Raw genomic sequence first — 23,673 nt, 5'->3', positions numbered from 1 at the left:
AGGAGGCGGAGGTTGTGGTGAGCCGAGATCGAGCCATTGCACTCCAGCCTGGGCAACAAGACCGAAACTCCATCTTAAAGAAAAAAAAAAAAGAAAGGCAGGGGAAGATTACAGTCCTGCCTTAGAGCAGGTGAAAGGAGGGCAGAAGGCCAGAGAGGTTTGGTTTCCTGAAGCCTAACATACCTAACATAACAAAAGACTGTAACAAGGGCTATGGGAGTTATGAGCCAGGAACCATGGATGACAACATAGATAGATAGATAGATAGATAGATAGATAGATAGACAGACAGACAGACATCATAATACCACAGAAACTTAAACCCAAAAGGAGTTTGAAAAGAAAAGGAAAACAAACCTAATATTTATTGAGGACCTATATGCCAGTCCCTAGCCCCCCAGCAAAAAAACAAAAAACAACAACAAAAACCCATACAGCATTATATTTAAAACTTGCAGCCACTCGGTGACATAATTAGTATTCATTATCCTACTTTGAAGATGAGGAGATGAAGCTCAGAGAGGTTAAATGACTGTCCTGGTCCACCCACCTAATAAGCGGTGGAGAGTGGTGGAGGCTGACGCACCCCAGGGTAGAGCTGGGGGCTCCTGAGGGGTCTTCTGTCACCCAGCACACTGTCAGATACAGAGAAGGTTAACAAAATCACTACTGTTCAGGTAGTTTAACTTGGATTTCCTTTATAGATAGAGCAGAGTATTTTAAACTGTAATCTTTCAAACAAACATACAAACAAACACAGCATATTCTTGTGTTCTGATGTGAACACACATTAAAAGATCAGATTCAAAATCACAAAATCCCCACATCCTCTCCTTACAGCCTTAACAAGTGGCAGAATAGGAGACTATCCCTCACAGGAAGCTGACCATGCCCACAGCCCTGATGAGGGATGAGGCTCTTGGAATGATTGTTAAGGGCTTTGTATGTGCCAGGTGCCATGTTATGTGTATTCCACACCTGGTTTAGTTTTATCCTTTTATCAGTCTCATGATATGTAATTATCCACATTAAGCAGATAAGCGAACAGCCTTAGAGAAGTTAGCTAATTTGCCTAAAGCCCAAACCTTATAGTGGTAGAGACAACTTTTGAGCTCAGGTCTGTCCAATTAGAGTTTAAGCCTTTAACCACTGTGATGGCAGCTCCTTCCATGGGGCAGCCATGTGCTCTACCAAGGACCCCACCATTGTGGCCCCTGCTGGTCAGGCCAGAAGTGGATGCCAGCCATGCCAATGGCCTGGGGTGGCAGCTCAAAAGAGTCAGCCTCCTCTTGATAGTCACTGGTCAATTAATCACTCCGCTGGAAAATTCGAGTGTAAGACCCACAGAAGGAATCAGAAGTTGATTGCAGAATCAACAGCTCTAAGCTGGTTGAGCTATCTTCCCCTACAAAACACAGCTTTTCAGTAATGACTCATAGACAATGCAGAAGGATGTGGACCTCAGGGCTCCGGAATTTGGTTTGAATTCTGACATGTATATTTTCCAGAATTTTTTCTTCATAACTCTACTATTGCTTTTCTCCTCAACCCTTCATCAACTGAAAACTTTTGAAATTTTAAAATAAGCTCTTGATAATACAGATTTAGACTTTTTCCATTTTAAGTGATAATAATAGAAAATAGCATTTCCCACGGAATAAGGTGACTATTCTTCCTGGTTCAGTCAAGAGAGCCCTGTTACCCCAGCATGAATATTCATAGCACCTCTGTTCACTCCCAGTGGTGTCCCATTTTCTCAATACATTATAGTTACTGTTCGGGAAAAACTCTCAAACCGGTTTTCCTCTGTTCTCACACCACAACAATCAACACAGAAGACTTCTGTATTTCCTGAGGATTCCTTTCCACCACCAAGCAAGCAATCACTTCTGCAGCAGATACCAACTGGGTGTCCTCCAATTCAATTCTGATACTGTCTACCTGAAGATGGTGTCAGATCCTGCCATTTTGGGGCCCACAACCCAAGAATCATGCTTCCCTCCTTAGACACCAGTCACAAGTCCGGCCCTCCAGAACTTCTGACTGACCAGCTTTGAGCTGGGGTTCCCAAGACCTCCTCTTTGGGTTTGATTGGTTTACTGAAGCACCTCACAGAACTCAGGGAAACACATTTACCGGTTTATTAAAAGGATATTACAAAGGATACAGATGAAGAGATGATACACAGGGCAAGGTATGGGGGAAGGGGCGCCAGAGCTTCCATGTTCTCCTTGGGCATGCTACCCCCCAGGAACCTCCATGTGGTATGGAAACTCTATGAACCCAGGCCACTTGGGTTTTTATGGAGGCTTCATTATATAAGCATGATTGATTAAGTCATTGGCCATTGGTGATCAACTTAACCTTCAGCTTCTCTCCCCTCTCAGTAGGTTGGTGGTGGAGCTAAGTCCCAACCCTCTAATCATGCCTCTGTCTGTGGTGACCACCCCCACCCTGAAGCTGTCAGTCTGTTAGTGCAGGTAGCTAGGCAGACATGAGCAGGGCAGGAGACCCCCTCACCCCTGCCAAGGAATGTCAGGAAATCAGGTGATGGTTAGGGGGGAGGACGAGGAATCTCACATACACATTTTCCTCCATTTCTTGAATCACTTCCATGCCCTTGCCAATATGCATCCAGACCTTTAAGGTCATATTTGAAGGGAAAGAAGTCCATTCCATTCTGGCAGTTGACTGAACTGGTACAGACACAGGTTTCTCATCTACTTTAAGAAAAATGGGAAATGAGATGATAAGAAAAGAGATACTCACTTTGTTGCCAGAATGCTCTGAGAGAGTCACTATAAGTTCATGGATACAAGAATATAGGCTGGCCCAAGGCCACAGGCTCAAGAGACAAAAGTACCCACCGGACAGAGATAAAGGCTGGTCCCAGGCTACAGACACAGAATAGATTACCCTAGAACAGAGATGAAGGCAAGGTTGGGGTATCTGTAAGACCAGTTCATTCTGAAACTCCAAGGATGAATAAGGGGCCCCCTATTCACTCTGGTGTCTCCTCTCTTCTCAAGTGGATAATCATGATGAGTTAGGAGCAAGGTTAAGGGTACCAGGTAAAACCGGTTCACTCTGGAGCCCCAAGGATGAATGGGGGATACCCTGTTCAGGAAGGGATAATAGGGAAATAAGAGAGGACACCTTCTTTTTCCCTTTTTTTAATCCTCTATTCTCTCTTCACAGATGGATAATCACATATTCATACCATGGGACACGCCCCTCGGATGCATCCTCAAGAAGTGAGAAAAGTTTGAACCCCAAACCCTAAAAAGGAAAAGGCTAATATTTTTCTGTAACACAGCTTGGGTTGAATAAAAGCTCCAGGACCAGTAATGTTGGCCAGAAAACAGAAGCATAAATTTTAATACAATCCATCAAGTAGATTTGTTTTGCTGTCAGCAGGGAAAATGAACAGAAATCCTTTATGTACAGGCCTTCGTGGCCCTAAGAAACAACCATGGCCTTTGTCAGGCTTGTAAAATGGATCCAGTGATGATAGCGGCCATTGTCAGGCAGCTCCCACCAGTTGGTTTGGGAGGCCTCTTATTGGGTTTACCCAGGGCTCAAGCCCCAGAGGAACCAAGAGCAGAGCTTGGGTCAAACCCCACTGCCTCTTCTACCCCTTATATCCAAGTCTTCCAGCCTTGGAGCCTTCCTCTTTCTAGCCAGGGCCACCCTCTGGACACCACCCCCTTAAGTTATGCCCCTTTCAAGAGGTTAGCAGCCCCAGTGGACCCACTAGAGTCCAGACTCCATTCACTATGCAAGACCTGAGCCAGATTAAGATGGAAGTAAGAAGTTTATAGAAGACCCTGAAAAATACATCAAAGGGTTCCATAAACTGGGCTAAACATTTGAACTCACCTGGAGGACCCTCTCAGTCATACTATGGCAAACTCTGTCTAAGGGAGAATGTGACTCCATTACAGAGGTGACCCAGCAATTTATAAGTGCAATGCACATGACTGACTCTGGTGGCAACACTGTGGGGGCCACCACAGTTCCCTAGGTTGACCCTAATTGGGGTTACCATATCCAGCGGGGGTATATGGGCAAGGAACCACATGTTTCTCTGTCTGGTAGAAGGAATGAAAGCTAGCAAAACAGAGCCTATGAACTATAATAAATTGGCCTTAACAGATCAAGGCCCTCTTGAAAACCCCTAGAGAGGCTACAAGAGGCCCTAATGAAACATACTAACCTAGACCCAGACACACCAGAAGGACAACTGACCCTAAAGGACCATTTCCTAACTCTGGCAGCCCCAAATATTCAGAGGAAACTCCAAAAGCTAGCACTGGGCCCCAACACCCCGGGCCTGACATCTTCAAAATAGCTTCCTCAATCTTCTACAACCAAAACCAGGAGAAGGAGGAAAGAGCTCAGGAAAAGGGAGGCAAAAGGAAAAGTAGCAGCTCCAACTCTTGGCTGCACTACAAGTCTGCCAGCCCCTTCCAGGTTGCCCTCAGATTACTCTCGCAGGTAACTGCCATCAGCACAGGAGGGCAGGCCACTGGAAGGCAAACTGCCCCAATGGGACTGATGGAAAAAAGCCCCACATGGCTTGCCCCCACTGCCACAAGCTTGGCCACTGGAAATGGGACTGCCCTGGGACCGAAGGGACTCTGGAACAGAATCCCAACCCCTGATGGCCTTGAGCTGAAGGAGCCCTACACATCAGCCAGCTCCCAGATTGAACATCACTGTTGAAGGGACAGACCCAGGGGCTGCTTTGGACATGGCAGGTAGGACTATAAGTTTTCTTTTGGACATGGGAGCGGCCTACTTCAGTGCTTACCTCTTTTCCTGAGCAATTATCCTCCAAATCCTCCCTGGTGCTGGGGCTAAATGAGGTGCCTATAAGCTGAAGATTTACTCCTCCTCTCTGGTGCCTGTGGGGGGAAACTGTCTTTTCTCATTCATTTTTAGTGATGCCAGAATGTCCTATGCCCCTTTTGGGTAGAGATAGTTTACTTAGACTAGGGGCTTAGTTAACCTTTCCTCCAAGGCAACACCTCCTTTTCCAAATGCAATCTTATGCTTCAAGGAAACCACACACAGGATGAGCTGCTGACAGACCTTTCCATCAATCCAGAGGTCTGGGCCACAGGAATACATGGAAAGGCCATAATGGCAATGCCTGTAGTAATTCATCTCAAGGATCCTTCTTGCTATCGTTGTAGAAGGCAGCTGGCTAAAGAGGGACTTTGGCTCCTGATTGAAAAATTTCTGTAACATGAATTATTAATACCCGATAACTTGCCCTGTAACACGTGCATCTTACCCGTTAAGAAGAGCAATGAGGCCAGGCGCAGTGGCTCACACCTATAATCCCAGCACTTTGGGAGGCTGAGCCAGGTGGATCACTTGAGGTCAGGAGCTTGAGACCAGCCTGGCCAACATGGAGAAACCCCATCTCTACTAAAAATACAAAAAAAAAAAAAAAATAGCCAGGCATGGTGGCACGTGCCTATAATCCCAGCTACTCGGGAGGCTGAGGCAGAAGAATCGCTTGAACCCAGGAGGCAGAGGTTGCAGTGAGCCAAGATTGCGCCATTGCACTCCAGCCTGGGCAACAAGAGCAAAACTCCGTCTCAAAAAAAAAAAAAAAAAAAAAAAAAAAGAGCAATGACAAATACAGGCTAGTCCAGGACCTGCGTATCATAAATGAGGCAGTAGTCCCAATGGTCCCCAACCCATATGTATTAATAATTCTAGGAGAAGTACCTCCAGATGCTCAGTTGTCTTCAGTCTTAGACCTCAAAGACACTTTCTTTTGCATCTCCCTAGACTCATCCTCCCAATTTTATTTGCATTTGAGTAGGAGAATGAGAAAGCAAGGCATCAACATCTCACCTGGACAGTGCTTCCACAAGGTTTCACAGATAGTTCCTGTTTGTTTGGGCAAGACTTGGCTAGAGATTTGCAGGACCTGACCCTTTAGGTGGGGCAGATGGCTCCTACAGCATATGGATGACCTGTTAATCTGCTCCCCCGCAAGACAGCTGGGAATCCAATGGCTAGTCCAGACACTAAATTTACTGGCAGGCAGAGGGCACAAGGTGTCCAAGGCCAAGACATAGCTACTAAGACGAGAGGTCCAATACTTCGGGATAATCCTGACCCCTGGAGAACATAAGTTCTCCCCAGAATGGATACAGGCCATCTTTAAAATACCTCTCCCAGCCACCCAAAAGCAGCATCAGGCCTTTCTAGGGATCACAGGATATTGCAGACTTTGGATACTGGGACATGGTGGGATTGTTCAGTACTTATATCAGGCTCTAAAAGAAGGGACTGATAGGCACCCACTTCTTTGGGTAAAGGATCAGGAGCAAGACTTTATACAGCTAAAAACTGCCCTTTTACAAGCCCCAGACCTTGGGCTACTCACACTAACCCATCCATTTCAGCTTTTTGTCACTGAAAGGCAAGGTGTAGCCCTAGGAGTTCTAACTCAAACCGAGCCAATCAAACGTCTGGTAGGTTACTTTTTAAAGAACCTAGACCCAGTAGTGCAAGTGTGGTCACACTTGTTGCAGTGGCCATCCTACTTGAGGAGGCCCTTAAAATCACCATGGGACTGTCAGTCCGACTCCTGACATCCCAGCAAGTAGGCCCCTTATTGAACATAAAAATGCCATAACGGCACACTGATAACAGACTGCCAAAGTACCAAGTCTTGTTGTTAGAAAACCAACAGGTAACAGTTGAGTGGTATTCCACCCTTCACCCAGCCTCCTTACTGCCACTACGAGGAGACTATAACTCAACACATTCATGTTGTGAGATGCTTAAGCAAATTTATGCCAGCTGGGAAGACTCAAAGAATCAGCCCCTAGATAATCCGGATGAAATATGGTTTTCAGATTAAAGTAGTTTTGTCCGTAATGGAACTAGATATGCAGGGTACACTATAGTGTCCCTTCATCTAGTCCTGGAGGCTAAAGCTCTGTCCCCGGGGACCTCAGTGCAACTAGCCGAACTCATTGCACTAACCAGAGCTCTAAAACTAGGGAAAGAAAAAGAATAACCATGTATACAGATTTTAAATACGCCTTTCTGGTGTCTCATGTCCATGTTGCTATCTGAAAGGAAAGGGGGGTACCTAACAGCTTGGGATATTCCTATTAAGTATGGGCCTCAAATCTTAGAGCTCCCAGAGGCTGTCCATTTGCCCTGGGAAGTGGCAATAGTGCACTGTAAAGGACACCAGAAGGGTTCTGATGAAACTGCATGAGGAAAACGGTCAGCAGACCAAAAAGCTAAAGAGGCAGCTGTCTCAAAAAATACCTTCATGGAGGCCTCGCTCCCCTCTCCCACCAATGAACTGTCCCCTCTCCAGTACACTAAGGAAGAAATAGATTGGGCCACCCAACGTGGGTATAAGGAAGAAATCAGTAGTTGGTACAGGTTGGGAGGGCTTCTCTATCTACCTAAAGCCTCCCAAAGAAAGTCATCAAGAGTTTCCACAACTCCTGCCGCCTTGGAAAGGACAGACTAGGGCAAATTTGTAAATGGGCGTTTAGCAGGAAGGCACTAAATAAAACTATTCAACAGATTTGTCAAGACTGCACCTTGTGCACCATAAATAATCCTCTGAGAGAGAAGCCCCCTCCATTAATAAGTGCAATCCAAAGGAGAGGCACATACCCTGGGGAGGACCGGCAGATGGACTTCACTCAGGTTCCCAAATGCTACAGGAGCTGAGGGAAACTCAACTCCAACCCATGGAGCCACCCTGCCCTGACAGCTAGCAAGAGGCCAAGACCCACAGAACAACCACCACTGCCCCTCTGTCAGCAGGAAGCAGTTACAGAAGATTGTTCTTTGTCCATTTTCCCAAAGAATTGGGTCTTGGACTCTTGAGGGGGGAAATGTTAGAGTAGGTATTTAGGCAGACATGAGCAGGGCACAAGGGGGCCCTCCTCCCCACCAGGAATGTCAGGCAACTCTCCGATGATGGTCAGGCAACTATCCAATGATGGTCAGGCAGTTGTCAAACTGTCTCTCTAAAATAGTAATTAGTTGCAGCTGGCAACTAGACAATCTCCCAATAGATAGAAAACACTTGAAGCTGGTGATCAGTGGCTTCCCAGTAAGATCTCAGGAATTGGGGAAAATGGGCTCAAGCATGCACGCTAAGCGGCAAAATGGTGGAGTTTAACTGGTATATGACCTTCACCTAGGAACACTCAGCTGGTAAGGGAAAAACGCCTCAAGTGAGCATATGTACAACTTCCTAAACACATTGTGCATGCAGCCCCTCCCAAGTGCTGGCAGGCCAGTGCACTGAGGACAAGCTGCCCTGAAGGAAAAAATCAAAGAAGAGAGATGCAAAACCCCAGAAGCATGCCAACGTATAAAACCCCAAGTCAAGGGCCGGATGGGGCACTTGGATCTCTCAGGTCACCCACTTGGCCCTCTTCCAAGTGTATTTTACTTCCTTTCACTCCTGCTCTAAAATTTGCCTCTGTTTCTCCCTCTGCCTTATGCCCCTCAGTTGAATTCTTTCCTTTGAGGAGGTCAGAATCGAGTTGCTGCAGACCCATACAGATTCGGCACTACTAACAAGTCAACATTAGCATACAAAAAACATAGCACTTGGAAGATTCCAAGAATTTTAGGAGTTGTATGCCAGGAAATGGGGATGAAGACCAAATATCTATTGCATAATATCACAGTCACTCTCTCCATAAGTCAAGTAGCTCCCTGAGATAGTAAAGAGTGTTTCATCAACAATATTAGACCTTGTGGTCAAATAAGTTTTGAAAACAGGATTGGATGAAGACAAAAAACAAAATCCTATACCACAGGACTCTGGGGAACCTCCAAATGTTTAAAAATGAGCCCCTGGTTGCAGTTGCTTCCAGGAGTCCAGGAAGCAATTGCAGCTGGAGATTTGCCATTTCACAGTTGTGAGCAGTTTGTCTTGTAAGGGATGGGGACTTCAATTCACCTTTGGGCGAAATGTTTCTTTATTTTGGAAAAAAACACTGAAATGGGCCTCTTTATGCCCATTCTCTGTTTTATACTTAAAAACAAAAACAGAGTTTGGTAATAGAAACTGTTTGGTAATAGAAAAGTTGTATTTGGTTAAATCACAGCTATTTATTCATTCAATAAATATTTATGGAGCACTCCAGGTATTATTCTAGATCAGGGGTTGACAAAATTTATATGTAAAGAGCCAGAAGTAAATGTTTTAAACTTTGTGGCTCATATGGTCTCAGTTGCAACTGCTTAAGTCTGTCATTATGGTGCAAAAGCAGCCATAGACAATACATAGGTGGATGGACATGGCCGTGTTTCAACATAACTTTATTTAAAAAAAAACCAGCAGCAGGTCAGATATGGCCATTTGCTGACTCCTGGCTTAGATGCCTGGGCTTCAGCAGTGGACTGAATGGACAAAAATCTCTGTTCTCATGGAACTTATATTCTAGAGGAGGGAGACAATAAGCATGATGAAGAGATAATTTAAATGTTAAGTTAGAAGGTGACAGATACTCTAGGGGAAAAAGAAACCATAGAAAAGGAATTGCAAGGCTGGGATTGGGGGTTGGGTGGGAATAAAAAGTCTCTCTTAGAATGTGACATTTTGGCTGGGCATGGTGGCTCACACCTGTAATCCTAGCACTTTGGGAGGCCTAGGTGGGAGGATCATTTGAGTTCAGGAGTTCAAGACTAGCCTAGGAAACATAGCAAGACCCTGTCTCTATTTTTTTTTTAATGTTCAAAAACTAAAAAAACTAAAAAGAGAAGGTGACATTTTAGCAAACTTGAAGGAGATGAGTATGGCAATTTTAAAACAGGTTCATAAGCATGTCTTTGACATTACTCTCACCCAGAGGTAGTGGTGGTGGGTGGGAGGATTCTATGTCTTCTCCCCTTGAATCTTGGCTGACCTTTGTGAATTGCTTGTAACCTAAAGAACATAGCAAAAGTGATGCTATGGAACTTCTGAGGCTAGGTGGAAATAGTGCAGTCTCCACCTGGTTGCCTTGGGATTGTTCTCTGTGGGAGCCAGATGCCATGTAAGAAATCTGATTCACTGAGAACTCCCTGCTGGAGAGTCCACATCTATAGCCCAGTGGAGCTTCTAGCTGACACCAGTGTCATCTGCCAGCCATGTGATTGCACTATCTTGGATGTCCTACCCAGTCAAGCCATGAAATGATGGCAGCTTCAGCTGACATCTGACTGCAACTGTGTAAGTGATCCTAGGTGGGAACTGCCCTGCTGAGCCCTTCCTGTATTCCTGACCCACAAAATCCATGAGCAATAAACAAATAAAATGATAGCTTTAAGCTGCTAAGTTTCAGGATAATTTATTAGGCAGGAATGGTATCTGAAATAGAAATCTGCTACCAAAAGTGGTCTGGGAAAAGTGAACTGTGTCAGATTGTATTTTCCAAAGATGGTCACAATACGATTTCCCATCCCTTGTGTTTTTCCACAATGTGACCTTGCCACTCCCCCATCAAGAGGTGGAGTCTAATTCCCCTCACCTTGATTCTGAGTCGCTGGCGACTGCTTCCACCAATACAGAATGCAGAAGCAACATTGTGTTTTCCAAGGCTGAGTCACGAAAAATGATGTAGTTGGAGTTTTGAACTTTCACGTAAGAAGTCTGACTACCCGCCGGGCGCGGTGGCTCACACATATCCCAGCACTTTGGGAGGCTGAGGGGGGCGGATCACAAGGTCAGGAGACCAAGACCATCCTGGCTAACACGGTGAAACCCTGTCTCTACTAAAAATACAAAAAAAAAAAAAATTAGCCGGGAGTGGTGGCAAGCGCCTGTAGTCCCAGCTACTCGGGAGTCTGAGGCAGGAGAATGGCGAATGGCGTGAACCCAGGAGGCGGAGCTTGCAGTGAGCTGAGATCACGCCACTGCCCTCCGGCCTGGGCGACAGAGTGAGACTCCGTCTAAAAAAAAAAGAAATCTGACTACCCTGAGGCAGTCATGCCATGAGGAAGGCCACATGGTGAGATGGATATGGAGTGAGCCTTGGGGATAACTGGAGAAATAATTTTAGGCAAAAAGAACAACCAGCACAAAGGCTCTGAGTCAAGACCTGGGCCTAGTGTGTTTGAGGAGCCACAAGGAGGCCAGTGTGGCCGGAGGAGAATAGACTGTAGGGGCAAGGGAAGAAGCAGGGAGCCACTTATGAGAGTGCAGGTGAGTCAGTGTGGTCAGTCACAGAAGAGATAGGGGTGAGAAGTGGTTAGATTAAAAGGTAGAGCTGAGAAGATTCAGTCATGAACTGGTCATAAACACTGAGAGAAAGAAAGGAACCAAAGATGATTCCTAGCCTTTTGGCCAATGGAAGAATTGAGTTAGCGAAAGCAAGAACAGTGAAGACTGTAGAAGCAGATGTGGGGTTGTATGTAGGGGGCAGGTCAAGAGCTGGGTTTTAGACATAGATTTCAGATGCTGATTAGACATCCAAGTGGAGGTGTCCGGCAGGGAGAAGCTATCACCAGAAAAGGGGTCTTGTCCCAGACCCCAAGTGTGGGTTTTGGATCTTGCACAGGAAAGAATTCAGGGCGAGTCACAGAATATATTGAAGTTAAGTTTATTAGAGGCTACTCAATTACAAAGTAGGGCATCCTCAGAAAGCAAGAGGAGGAATGCACTACCTTAAACGTAGTGCTGGCTTATATAAGTTATTAAGAATAGTGTACTCTATCACGAAGGCCTGTGATCAGCTTGTAACTGTCTGTTAGTATTGTTACTTTCCTGTTACTATTATCTTTAAAGCAAAACCTGTTCTTAAACTAAAAATGCTTTTTGTTCTTAAAGTACTGGGACATTTCCTTAAGTTCTGGGTCTTAATTTAGTTAGTTAATACTATTAACTCATTCCCTCAACCATAAACATCTTGTGACCAAGAGTGCCCAGCTCCCTGGCAATGTAACTCAGCAGGTTTGGCTTTATCCCAGCTTTATTAAAGATGGAATCACTTTGGTTAGGACGCCTCTGACCAAGATGCATGAGCCCACATGCAGGGGAGAGGTTTGAGCTGTGGCAGATATAAATGTGGGTGTCATCAACATACAATTGGTTTAAAGCAATGACTTTCAGTTTGATCTCAGATCCCCTTAAGAAATTGTTTTTATTGGCTGGGTGCGGTGGCTCACACCTATAATTCCAGCACTTTAGGAGGCCGAGGCGGGCAGATCACGAGGTCAGAAGATTGAGACCATCCTGGCTAACGTGGTGAAACCCCGTCTATACTAAAAATACAAAAAAATTAGCCGGGCGTGGTGGCGGGCGCCTGTAGTCCCAGCTACTTGGAAGGCTGAGGCAGGAGAATGGCGTGAACCCAGGAGGCGGAGTTGCAGTGAGCCGAGATCGCACCACTGCACTCCAGCCTGGGTGACAGAGTGAGACTCCGTCTCAAAAAAAAAAAAAAAAAGTTTTTATTATAGTAAAAACATATAACATTAAATTTATTATCTAACAAAATAAATTTATCATCTTAATCATTTTAAGTTTACAGTTCAGTAATGTTGAGTATATTCACATTATTGTGCAACAGATCTCTAGAACTTTTTCATCTCGCAACACTGAGACTCAATACTCATTAGACACTAGCTCCTCCACCCCCAAGCCCTTGGTAACCACCTTACTACTTTCTGTTTCTATGATTTTGACTACTTTATCATGAAGGAAATGAAAATACTTTGAAATCATCTTTGCAAAAATTATTACAGTGAGAAAATTATGACAGTGAAAGGGATCTAACCTAACTGACTCCATCTTGCTTCTAATCTTCAAGCTGCCCTTGTTCATTCCTGGGCATAGGTCAAGCTAACTTTGGAAAGAATTTAGTTTATAGTTTAACTTTGAAACAAAGATATTAAGAGCTCCTCCCCAGAACAAACCCCCTCCTTGCCTGGGAATCAGACTGCCTTTGTAAAACTCACAAATTAGCCACAAGATTAGAAATTATAACTCAGGGATCACATGGCCAGAGGCCACAAGATCACTAACCTCCAATTGCTTATGTGGATAACATTACTATTGTAAAACCTAAGATTGGTGTTTGAGGTATTTTTCAGACCCTACATTCAAGTGGATCAGGGTGCCACCCGGACCAGTAAACTGGCTCATTTGGTCTTCTGGCCCCTATCCAGAAACTGACTCAGTGCAAGAGGAAAGCTTTGACTCCCTGTGATTTAATCCCTGACCCAACCAATCAGTATTGCCCCTTCCTAGCCTTCTTGCCTGCCAAACTATCTTTAAAAACCCTAGCCTCGGCTGGGCTCAGTGGCTCATGCCTGTAATCCCAGCACTTTGGGATGCTGAGGTGGGCAGATCATGATGTCAGGAGTTCAAGACCAGCCTTGCCAATATGGTGAAACCCCGTCTCTACTAAAAATACAGAAATTAGCCAGGTATGGTGGCACACGCCTGTAGACCCAGCTACTTGGGAGGCTGAGCAGAAGAATCACTTGAACCTGGGAGGTGGAGGTTGCAATGAGCCGAGATCACGCCACTGCACTCCAGCCTGGGTGATAGAGTGAGACTCTGTCTCAAGAAAACAAAAAACAAAAAACCCTAGCCTCTAAATTTGCAGAGAGGCTGATTTGAGTAATAATAAAACTATTGTCTCCTATTTAGCTGGCTCTACGTGGATTAAACTCTTTCTGTATTGCAATTTCTTTATCTTGATAAGTTTGCTCTGTCTTGGCAGTGGGCAAGAATAACATGTTGGGCAGTTACAATTTTACTCCAAAAATATATTTCTTTGATGTATTTTGAAATGGCTGCCACTTGGCCATCCTAACAGAAGTGACTTTGCAAAGCTGTCTTAAGGGGGGAAAATTTGCATCTGTAGAGACTCTTCGTTAATGCACCCATGCCCCTTCCCCTTTCTATGCCTTTCACCAGATCCAGGAGAGATTGAGAGTCTGACACCTTTAAAAATCTGAAAAGAAACATTTATTTTCTGATATGGTTTGGCTGTGTCCCCACCCAAATCTCATCTTGAATTGTAGTTCCCATAATCCCCATGTGTCATGGGAAGGACCCAGTGGGAGGTAACTGAATCATGCGGGTGGTTACCCCCATGCTGTTCTCATGATAGTGAGTGAGTTCTCATGAGATCTGATGGTTTTATATGTGTCTGGCGTTTCCCCTACTGATGCTCATTCTCTCTCCTGTCACCCTGTGAAGAGGTGCCTTCTGCCATGATTGTAAGTTTCTTGAGGCCTCTCCAGCCATGCTGAACTGTGAGTCAATTAAACCTCTTTTCTTTATAGATTACCCAGTCTTGGGTATTTCTCCATAGCAGTGTGAGAATGGACTAATACAGTAAATAGGTACTGAGGTAATGGGGCGCTGCTATAAGGATACCTGAAAATGTGGAAGTGACTTTGGAAACTAGGTAACAGGCAGAGGTTGGGACAGCTTGGAGGGCTCAGAAGAAGACAGGAAAATGTGGAAAAGTTTGGAACTTCCTAGAAACTTAGAGGGCTCAGAAGACAGGAAGATGTGGGAAAGTTTGGAACTTCCTAGAGGCTTGTCAAATGACTTTGACCAAAATGCTGATAGTGATACAGACAATGAGGTCCAGGCCGAGGTGGTCTCAGATGGAGATGAGGAAGTTGTTGGGAACTGGCATAAAGGTGACTCTTGCTATGCTTTAGCAAGGAGATAGGTGGCATTTTGCCCCTGCCCTAGAGGTCTGTGGAACTTTGAACTTGAGAGAGATGATTTAGGGCATCTGGCAAAAGAAATTTCTAAGCAGCAAAGCATTCAAGAGGTGACCTGGATACTCTTAAAAGCGTTCAGTTTTATGCATTCACAAATATATGGTTTAGAATTGGAACTTATGTTTAAAAGGGAAGCAGAGCATAAAAGTTTGGAAAATTTGTAGCCTGATGATGTGATAGAATAGAAAAACCTATTTTCTGAGGAGAAATTTAAGCCTGCTGCAGAAATTTGCATAAGTAATGAGGAGCCAAATGTTAGTTGCCAAAACAGTGGAGAAAATATCTCCAGGGCATGTCAGAGGTTTTCATGGCAGCCTCTCTCATCACAGACCTGGAGGTCTATGAGGAAAAAATGGTTTAGTGGGCTGGGCCCAGGGCCTTGCTGCTTTGAGCAGTCTTGGAACTTGGTGCCCTGCATCCCAGCCATGCCTAAAATGGGCCAATATACAGCTCAGGCCATTGCTTCAGAGGATGCAAGCCCCAAACCTTCACAGTTTACTTGTGGTGTTGGGCGTGCGGGTGCACAGAAGTCAAGAATTGAGGTTTGGGAACCTCTGCCTAGATTTCAGAGGATGTATGGAAAAATGTGTATGTTCAAGCAGAAGTTTGCAGCACAGGCAGAACCCTCATTGAGAACCATTGCTAGGGCAGCGTGGAAGGGAAATGTGGGGTTGGATCCCCCACATAGAGTCCCCACTGAGGCACTGCCTAATGGAGCTGTGAGAAGAGGGCCACCACCCTCCAGACCCCAGAACGGTAGATCCACCGACAGCTTGCACCATGCACCTGGAAAAGCTGCAGGCACTCAATGCCAGCCAGTGAAAGCAGCTGGGAGGGGGGCTGTACCCTGCAAAGCCACAGGGGTGGAGCTGCCCAAGGCCATGGGAGCCCACTTGTTGCATCAGCATGACCTGGATATGAGACATGGAGTCAAAGGAGATCCTTTTGGAACTTTAAGGTTTAATGACTGCCCTATTGGATTTTGGATTTGCATGTGGCCTATGGCTCCTTTGTTTGGGCCAATTTCTCCCATTTCAAATGGGTGTATTTACCCAATGCCTGTATCCCCATTGATTCTAAGATGTAACTAACTTGCTTTTGATTTTACAGGCTCATAGGCAGAAGGCACTTGTCTTGTCTCAGATGAGACTTTGGACTTGAACTTTTAGGTTAATGCTGGAATGAACTAAGACTTTGGGGGACTGTTGGAAAGGCATGATTGTGTTTTGAAATGTGAGGACATGAGATTTGGGAGAGGCCAGGATGGAATGATGTGGTTTGGCTGTGTCCCAACCAAATCTCATCTCGAATTGTAGTTCCCGTAATCTCCATGTGTCATGGGAGGGACCTGGTGGGAGGTAATTGAATCATGGGGGCAGTTTCCCATGTTTGTCTCAGCATTATTCACTGTCTCAGCATTATTCACTATCAGTTCTTCTGATAGTGAATGAGTTCTCATGAGATCTGATGGTTTTCAAGCATCTGTCATTTTCCCTGCTGGCATTCATTCTCTATCCTGCTGCCCTGTGAAGAGATGCCTTCCATCATGTTGTAAATTTCCTGAGGCTTCCCCCGCCATGCTGAACTGTGAGTCAATTAATCTTCTTTTCTTTATAAATTACACAGTGTTGGATATTTTTTCATAGCAGAGTGAGAACAGACTTATGCACTATCTATTCTTCCTGAGGGAGGCTTCACTTACATAACAAGGCCACCTTTGCTAGCTAAGCCTCTTCTTTCCCTCCAGTGGCCTGTTTTACCAGAACATAAGCCCACATTTTTTCTGTAACCTCAAAAATAGTATACAAGATTCTGTAACTCATTGGGAAGTTGGATCTTCATTCTTAAGGCTCCTGTGTATATATGTTAAATAAATCTGTATGCCTTTTCTCTTATTAGTCGATGTGCCTCATGTCAGTGATTTTTAGTGAACCTTTAAGGGGCCAGAAGCCTATTGTCCCCACAATGTATTTTATATTGTAATCAGTAAAAGGGTTCAGCTGCTCACCACTTGCAGAAAGAAGTTGAAATAATAACAAGTTGTGATAAAAAAAGATAGAGAGCAAGATTTTTATTACATGTGCTAGCAAGAGGAAGAGCCCAAAGCAATTTCACTCTTCAGTTTGTGGAGGGAATGCAGGAGTTTTTAAAGAAAGGGCTTAGAATGCACAAGAGGCATGTGCGGGGTGGGTACTAGGAGGTGTCAGGTGGTGAGACTTACTCCAGTGGCTCATCTTGAATTATTATTCCATTTGGCGAAGGAGCTGCTGCCATTGTGGATCCTAACAGTTTATAAATTAACTGCAGTCAATCTTGAAGTATTTTTTAGCTGCAAGTGGGTGCCTTAAAGCAACCTTTTGTTGGAGAGAGAATTCAGGAGATGTCCGATTCCTGTCAGGATCCGACCCCTGAAGGTTCTAAGGAAATATATGACCAGATAAGTGAGTACAGTGTGAGTATGGTGTTAAGCAACAAGCATCTAGGTAAATAAATGTGCACAAGGCATGGGAGCACAGTATGGGAAAAGAAAAGGAATGGAGAGTCACAGCACATTCCAAGGCTGTATTTCAAGAAGAAAGGAAACACATATGCAGTTTGTCTCAAAATTATATCTTGAGACTGGTGGGGGAGAAGGAAAGGGGAAAAGAAAAAAGTTTTAAAACAGTTTGAGGCTAAGCTGCTAAGCTGCTTTGTTACAATATGAGTAGATTCACATAGTATTTGACTTTTTGTGACTCTGACTTATTTTTCTTAGCATAATGTCCTTGAGGTTCATTCAGATGTAGCATGTGACAGGATTTTCTTCTTTTTCAAGGCTGCATAATATTCCCTCATGTGCATATGCCACATTTTCTTCATTCATCCATTGATAGACGTCTGGGTTGCCTGCACCTCTGGGCTATTGCAAATAATGCTGAGACGAACAGGTACAAATATCTTTTTGAAATACTGCTTTGATTATTTCTGGTTATATATTCAGGAGTGCAATTACTGGATCATATATATAAACCAGAAACAAAATTCTAAGCCCCCAAGCACAGGGGCCATGTAATCCTATAATTCTAGTTTTTTGGGAAGCTGAGGCCAGTTAGTTGCCTGAGCCTAGTAGTTCAAGACCAGCCTGGGCAACATGGTGAAACCCCACCTCTACCAAAACAACAACAACAACAACAAACCCACAAATAATTAGCCAGAGACCCTATCTCCAGTTAAAAAAAAAAAAAGGTTCTTGACAATGAGTCTGGAGTCTAGGCCTTAGACACTACCAGATGCCTTCTCTGTGTGATTCTTCACTTTGGTTAATCCCAAATGCTTCAGTAAAATTTGAGAATTAAGAGGTCAGGGCCGGGCGCTGTGGTTCATGCCTGTAATCCCAGCACTTAGGGAGGCCAATGCGGGTGGATCACTTGAGGTCAGGAGTTTGAGACCAGCCTGGCCAACATGGTGAAACCCCATCTCTCTTAAAAATACAAAAATTAGCTGGATGTGGTGGCGGCCACCTGTAATCCTAGCTACTTGGGAGGCTGAGTCACGAGAATCACTTGAACCTGGAAGGCAGAGGTTGCAGTGAGCTGAGATTGCACCACTGCACTTCAGCCTGGGGGACAAAGTGAGATTTTCTCTCAAAAAAAGAGGTCGGGCTTGGGATAGAGTGGCAACAAGAAGGATGAGTCCCTCTTCCTTCATCCTTGTCCCAGTCCCTCCAGGCCAGACTGATGGAAGGAGGCAATGGCCTGAGGGAAGCAGCATAAGCTGGAGTTGCCGGAGGAAACTGGAGAAAACTCACTGCAGTGGCCTGGCAGAGGGACAGTGGAGAGGTGACTTCCTGAGAAGACTGGGTGGAAGAGCTTAGCAGCCATGGTCCTCAGCTCACATTGACAGCATCTCTGTGAGAGGCTGAGTCAAGCGGAGCAGCAGGTGGGGCTTGGCATCACCACTCTCTGGTCACCCCTCCTCATGAAGTAGCCTCAGGCAGCACTGGGAGTCTCCACAATGGAGAAAAGGGAGATGGCATTTCTACAACTGAATCAGCCCAGGAACTCCTGGTCATGAACCATGTTAAGGATTAGTGTTCCAGGAAACATGCTGGCACATGCAGATGAAAACCAGAGGAGACAGAAGGGACCAGTGTCAGTACGTTTGTTCACTGGTTCTCACTGGGGTCATCAGAATCACTTGGGAAGGTACTTAAAAATATAGTTGCCTGGGCCCATCCAGGCTTAACAAAAAATACATGTCCTGGAGCCTTACCCTCTGCAGCATTCTGATTTAGTCGGTCTAGACAGGGTCAGGGCATCTGTAGTTTTAAGTACCTTTCCAGGTGATACTGTCATGTACTCCTGGTAAAAATCCTCTGATCTAATTCCTTGTATTGCAGATGAACAAACTAAGGTCTAGAAATGTCAATAGGGTTATGAAAGGAGGCACAGTGCTAGTTGAAAGCTTAGGTTTGAGTCCTGACTATGTGACTTTGGATAATTTGTTTAATCCCTCCATGCTTTACCGTCCTCATCTAGAAGAAGGGGCAGTAACAGCAATTCCAAATGGTTTTGGGAGCATTAAATGAGCTAAGGCAATCCAAGCCCTCTACCATGGTGCCTGATGTAAAGTTTCTGCTGAATAATTGCTGGCTACGTTGTCATATCATCATCATCAGCAGCACCATCATCATTATCACCACCACCACCACTGTCATCATTATTGTCACTATCACCACCACCCCCACCACCACCACTATCATCATCATTTTCATCATCACTATTTCAAAAAGTGCCCCCCAGCCAGCTAGTGGCAGAGCTGGGACGATTTTGGATTTCAGACTCCAAATTCAGTGACCTTTCCACTACTGAAGCCTCCAAATTCTCAACACAAACTTAAGTATTTCCTTGGCCAAGACTGTGTAACAAAGTCTTTTTTTTTTTCTGAGTGGAAAAATACATTTCTCTTATTTTCTTTGTTCTTTCCTTTTTTTTGGAGTGGGGAGGGGGACGGAGTCTTGCTCTGTCGCCCAGGCTAGAGTGCAGTGGTGTGACTTAGCTCACTGCAACCTCTGCTTCCCAGGTTCAAGTGATTCTCCTGCCTCAGCCTCCTGAGTAACTGGGATTACAGGTGCCTGCCACCACACCCAGCTAATTTTTGTATTTTTAGTAGAGATGGGGTTTCACCATGTTGGCCTGGCTGGTCTTGAACTCTTGACCTCGTGATCCACCCGCCTCAGCTTCCCAAAGTGCTGGGATTACAGGTGTGAGCCACTGCACCCGGCCCAAGTTCTTTTATTTTCAAACTAGCTCTTGACACTCAGAATAAAGGAAATCAACTCCATCTAAGACATGAGAAGAAATTGAAAAACCTCTTTGGAAAAACTCAGCTTTGCTACCAAGAGATAACCTTTAAGTAAATGGCTGGTAGGAAGGAAATTCTCAATAGTACTATTGTAGAAAATTGAGCCCGCCATTTTCCAAGTGCTTCACTGTCTCTTGAGTAGTTCTGTTGATGTGGGCAGGGCGCAGTACTGCTGATGGGTGCAATTTGGGGTGGGGTTTGATCGTATCACTTGTCAAAGGCTTATCCTAAAATGTTTTTGGTGTGCCCAGTGGTGTCACAGCTCTGACCTCCTATCTTAGCAGCTTAGACTCTAAGCCACTGGCTTTCTACTGGCTGAGCAGTAGAAAACCTCAGTAACCTTTTTCACACTTGTGGTGGCCATTAGCTGATCCTGTGGCTGAACTCTCCCTGCTTGGGGGAATTCCTCACCACATGAGTCTTGGTGGGAGGCAGAGCCCACTTCTGTAGGAGATAAGGAAGCCTGGGGGCTCTTTCCCAGCTCCCTTGAGGCCAGAGTGTGGGTGTGTGGCCTTGGCTCACTCTGTGAGCCTTGTGTACCTGTTTTTTGTAATGCGGGTGGGAGAAGTCTTTCTAGAGTCACTGTAACCTCTGGCTTCTGCGGTTGTTGTGCCAGAGACCACCTCCCTTTGTCCTAGCTGTTTCTCCTGCCTTCCCACCAGTTTTGTGAGCTACCCAACAGCTTTTCTCTTTCTTTGAGTATAGCCCCTTCTATATGTCATTTCTCTCCAATTTTAATGTATAATTACACACATTTTTCTTTTTTTAATTTTTTGCCGAATCATTTGTGATGTAGTTGCAGACATCATGACACTGTACCCTGCCGCATCTCTGATGCAATTACAATGAAATCACGTCCAGTATCTTTTCCACACATTTTCTTCGGCCATGGCAACTAGAGGCAATTTCTGTTGCTTATGGTTAAGAGTCCTGATGGGCATATCATTTGGGAAATTGGCAAGATGTGATGGAAAGAGTAGGTGTTTGGGTACAATACAGACCTGAGTTTGACTTTAACTTAAGAACGTCATTTATCTCTCCAAGCCCCCCCTTTTCTCATCTGGGTAGAGATAATGACTACCTTGTAAAATTGTGGGAATGTGGCATAATGTGTGCAAGGGACATAGCACAGTTTCTAGCACCCAGTAGTTGCTCAATAAATATTCATTGAGTGAATGATTGAATGAATAAAGACACTAGATCAGTGATTGTCAAACGTGGCTGTACATTAGAACCACCAGGAGACTTTAAAAACATCCTGAGGCCAGGCTGCACCCTAGAACAATTGCATCAGAACCTTTGGGGTAGAAACTCAGACATTAGTTTTTTTGTTTGTTTGTTTTTGTTTTTTGAGACGGAGTCTTGCTCTGTTGCCAGGCTGGAGTGCAGTGGCACAATCTCAGCTCATTGCAACCTCCACCTCAGCCTCCCGAGTAGCTGGGACTACAGGCACACGCCACCACGCCCAACTAATTTTTGTATTTTTAGTAGAGACGGGGTTTCAACATGTTGACCAGGATGGTCTCAATCTCTTGACCTCATGATCCACCTGCCTCGGCCTCCCAAGGTGCTGGGATTACAGGCATGAGCCACTGCACCCGGCCGACATTAGTATTTTTTAAGCTCCGTGTGTGATCTGACATGTAGCCTTGGATGTTGGAGTGTGACTTATTCTGGTCCCTTGTATCCTCCTTAGTCAAACTGGAGAAAACAGAAACCTCGTAAGGTAGCTGTGAGATGTGAAAATGTATGGGCCGAATACATAGTAGGTCTTAGTAAACACTAGCTTCCAATCTCCTCTGCATGTCTTCAGTTAGGTGTAGCCTTCTGTGTAGGTGCAGGAGACACTGGAACACCATGGAAAGTTTGGAGGTGCACTGGGATTCCCCTCCCACCCACTGAAATTTGTGTCCTGTATTAATTTGCTCCAGCTGCCATTAACCAAGTTCCATGACTGGGTGGCTCGAACAAGAGAAATATACTGTCTCACAGTTCTGGAGACTGGAAGTCTGAGATCTAGGTGTCAGGTTAGTTCCTTCTGGGGCTGTAAGGGAGAATCTGCTCCATGCCTTTCCCCTTGCTTCTGGGCGCTTGCTGGCAGTCTTTGGTGTTTTTTGGCTTGTGGCAGCATAACTCTAGTCTTCACATGACATTCTCCTGTGTCTGTGCCCAAATTTACCCTTTTTGCAAGGACACCAGCCATATTGAATTATAAACTCACCTTACCTCAGCATAATCTCATTTTATATGATCTGCAATAATCCTATTTCCAAATAAGGTCATATTCAGGGAGACTGTGGGTTAGGAGTTGAACATACGAATCTGGGGGCAGAGGATGACACAATTCAACCTGTAACCTGCCCTAAGCTATAGATTTGTATCCCCTGAAGAACTTCATCAAAATATAAGCCATGAAATTTTAGACGTATAGATTTTGTTTTTAAGCATAAGAATAGATCTGAGTGCAAACCTCTCTAGTTAAGATGAAGAAATAAGCTTCAAAGGAGGGGAAGTAACTTGCTAAAGACCCAGCCAGAAAAGTGGCCTAATTTGTATTTTTTTCTCTAATTTTGAAGTAAACAGAAGATTCTTTGATAAATTAGCAGGGCCCAGTGGTTCTTCCTCCCCCACCGCCACCCCCCAATTTATCCTTACTATTGGGAAACTGTCTATTGGCATATTGTTGAACCAATTGCAACCAAAGTTGAGGGTGGGAGCAGGTAAAGGTGGGTACCTCCTACCCCACATTCCCACAGTTTATTGCAAAGTGCCTTGGAAGAGCTTTAATAATACATTTAAAGTGAGCATCCCCAGTTGTGTGGACAATCAAGCCAGGTCATTTTCTTTCAGTCAAGAGAGGTCAGCAAGGTGGTCTGGGAAAAGGAACAGGAATTCCCTGGGCCTGGAATAATCCTATGGGAACTTTTCTTCAAATGGGTATGACTAGAGGGTGGCCAACTTGAGAGTGGGGCCAATTCATCTTTGTGGTCTCACTCTCTACAACATGGGCTTTGCTCTGCTCTTGCATTGGGAAAATACTCCACAAAAGTAGCCAGGGGTTGCCTGGAGGTTTGCATGCCGTTGTCTCACACCCTTCTCTCCCTTCTCATTCCTGCAACCATCCAACTGTCCATTTCTTCTTTCTAACCATGAATGATGCTCAACGCTGATTTTCTGACATGGTCAAAGTCAAGGAACCAGGCTTCCTTTGTTTTTCTTTGGTACCTCTGGTCTCACTTCCTTTTGTGGAGGGGCCAGTGGACATGTTGGGGGGCGGTTGCAGCAACCCCACATCTACGATCTGGGCTGGCCTCAAGGTAGAGAGCAAAGCTCTGTGCTCAGAATAAGTTGGTGAAGAGTTAGGATAAACCCTCGTCCCTTCCCAAACTTCCCTGAAACCCCCAAGTATCTCCCACCAAGTTTTCAGCATGCCTGAAATTTCCAGCCAATAATAGTATCATACCTTCTGGCTGTAGGACTGTATTTCTGAAAGGTCCTTGTTCAGACCCAAATATTTTATAATACTGAAAAAAAAAGCCTTGGACTTGGAGACAGAAGACTTGGGTGTCAAGACAGGGGAGAAATGGG

The sequence above is a fragment of the Pongo pygmaeus genome, chromosome 2 (assembly GCF_028885625.2).
Source record: "Pongo pygmaeus isolate AG05252 chromosome 2, NHGRI_mPonPyg2-v2.0_pri, whole genome shotgun sequence".
NCBI classification, from domain to species: Eukaryota; Metazoa; Chordata; class Mammalia; order Primates; family Hominidae; genus Pongo; species Pongo pygmaeus.
This window is presented reverse-complemented; position numbering follows the sequence as displayed.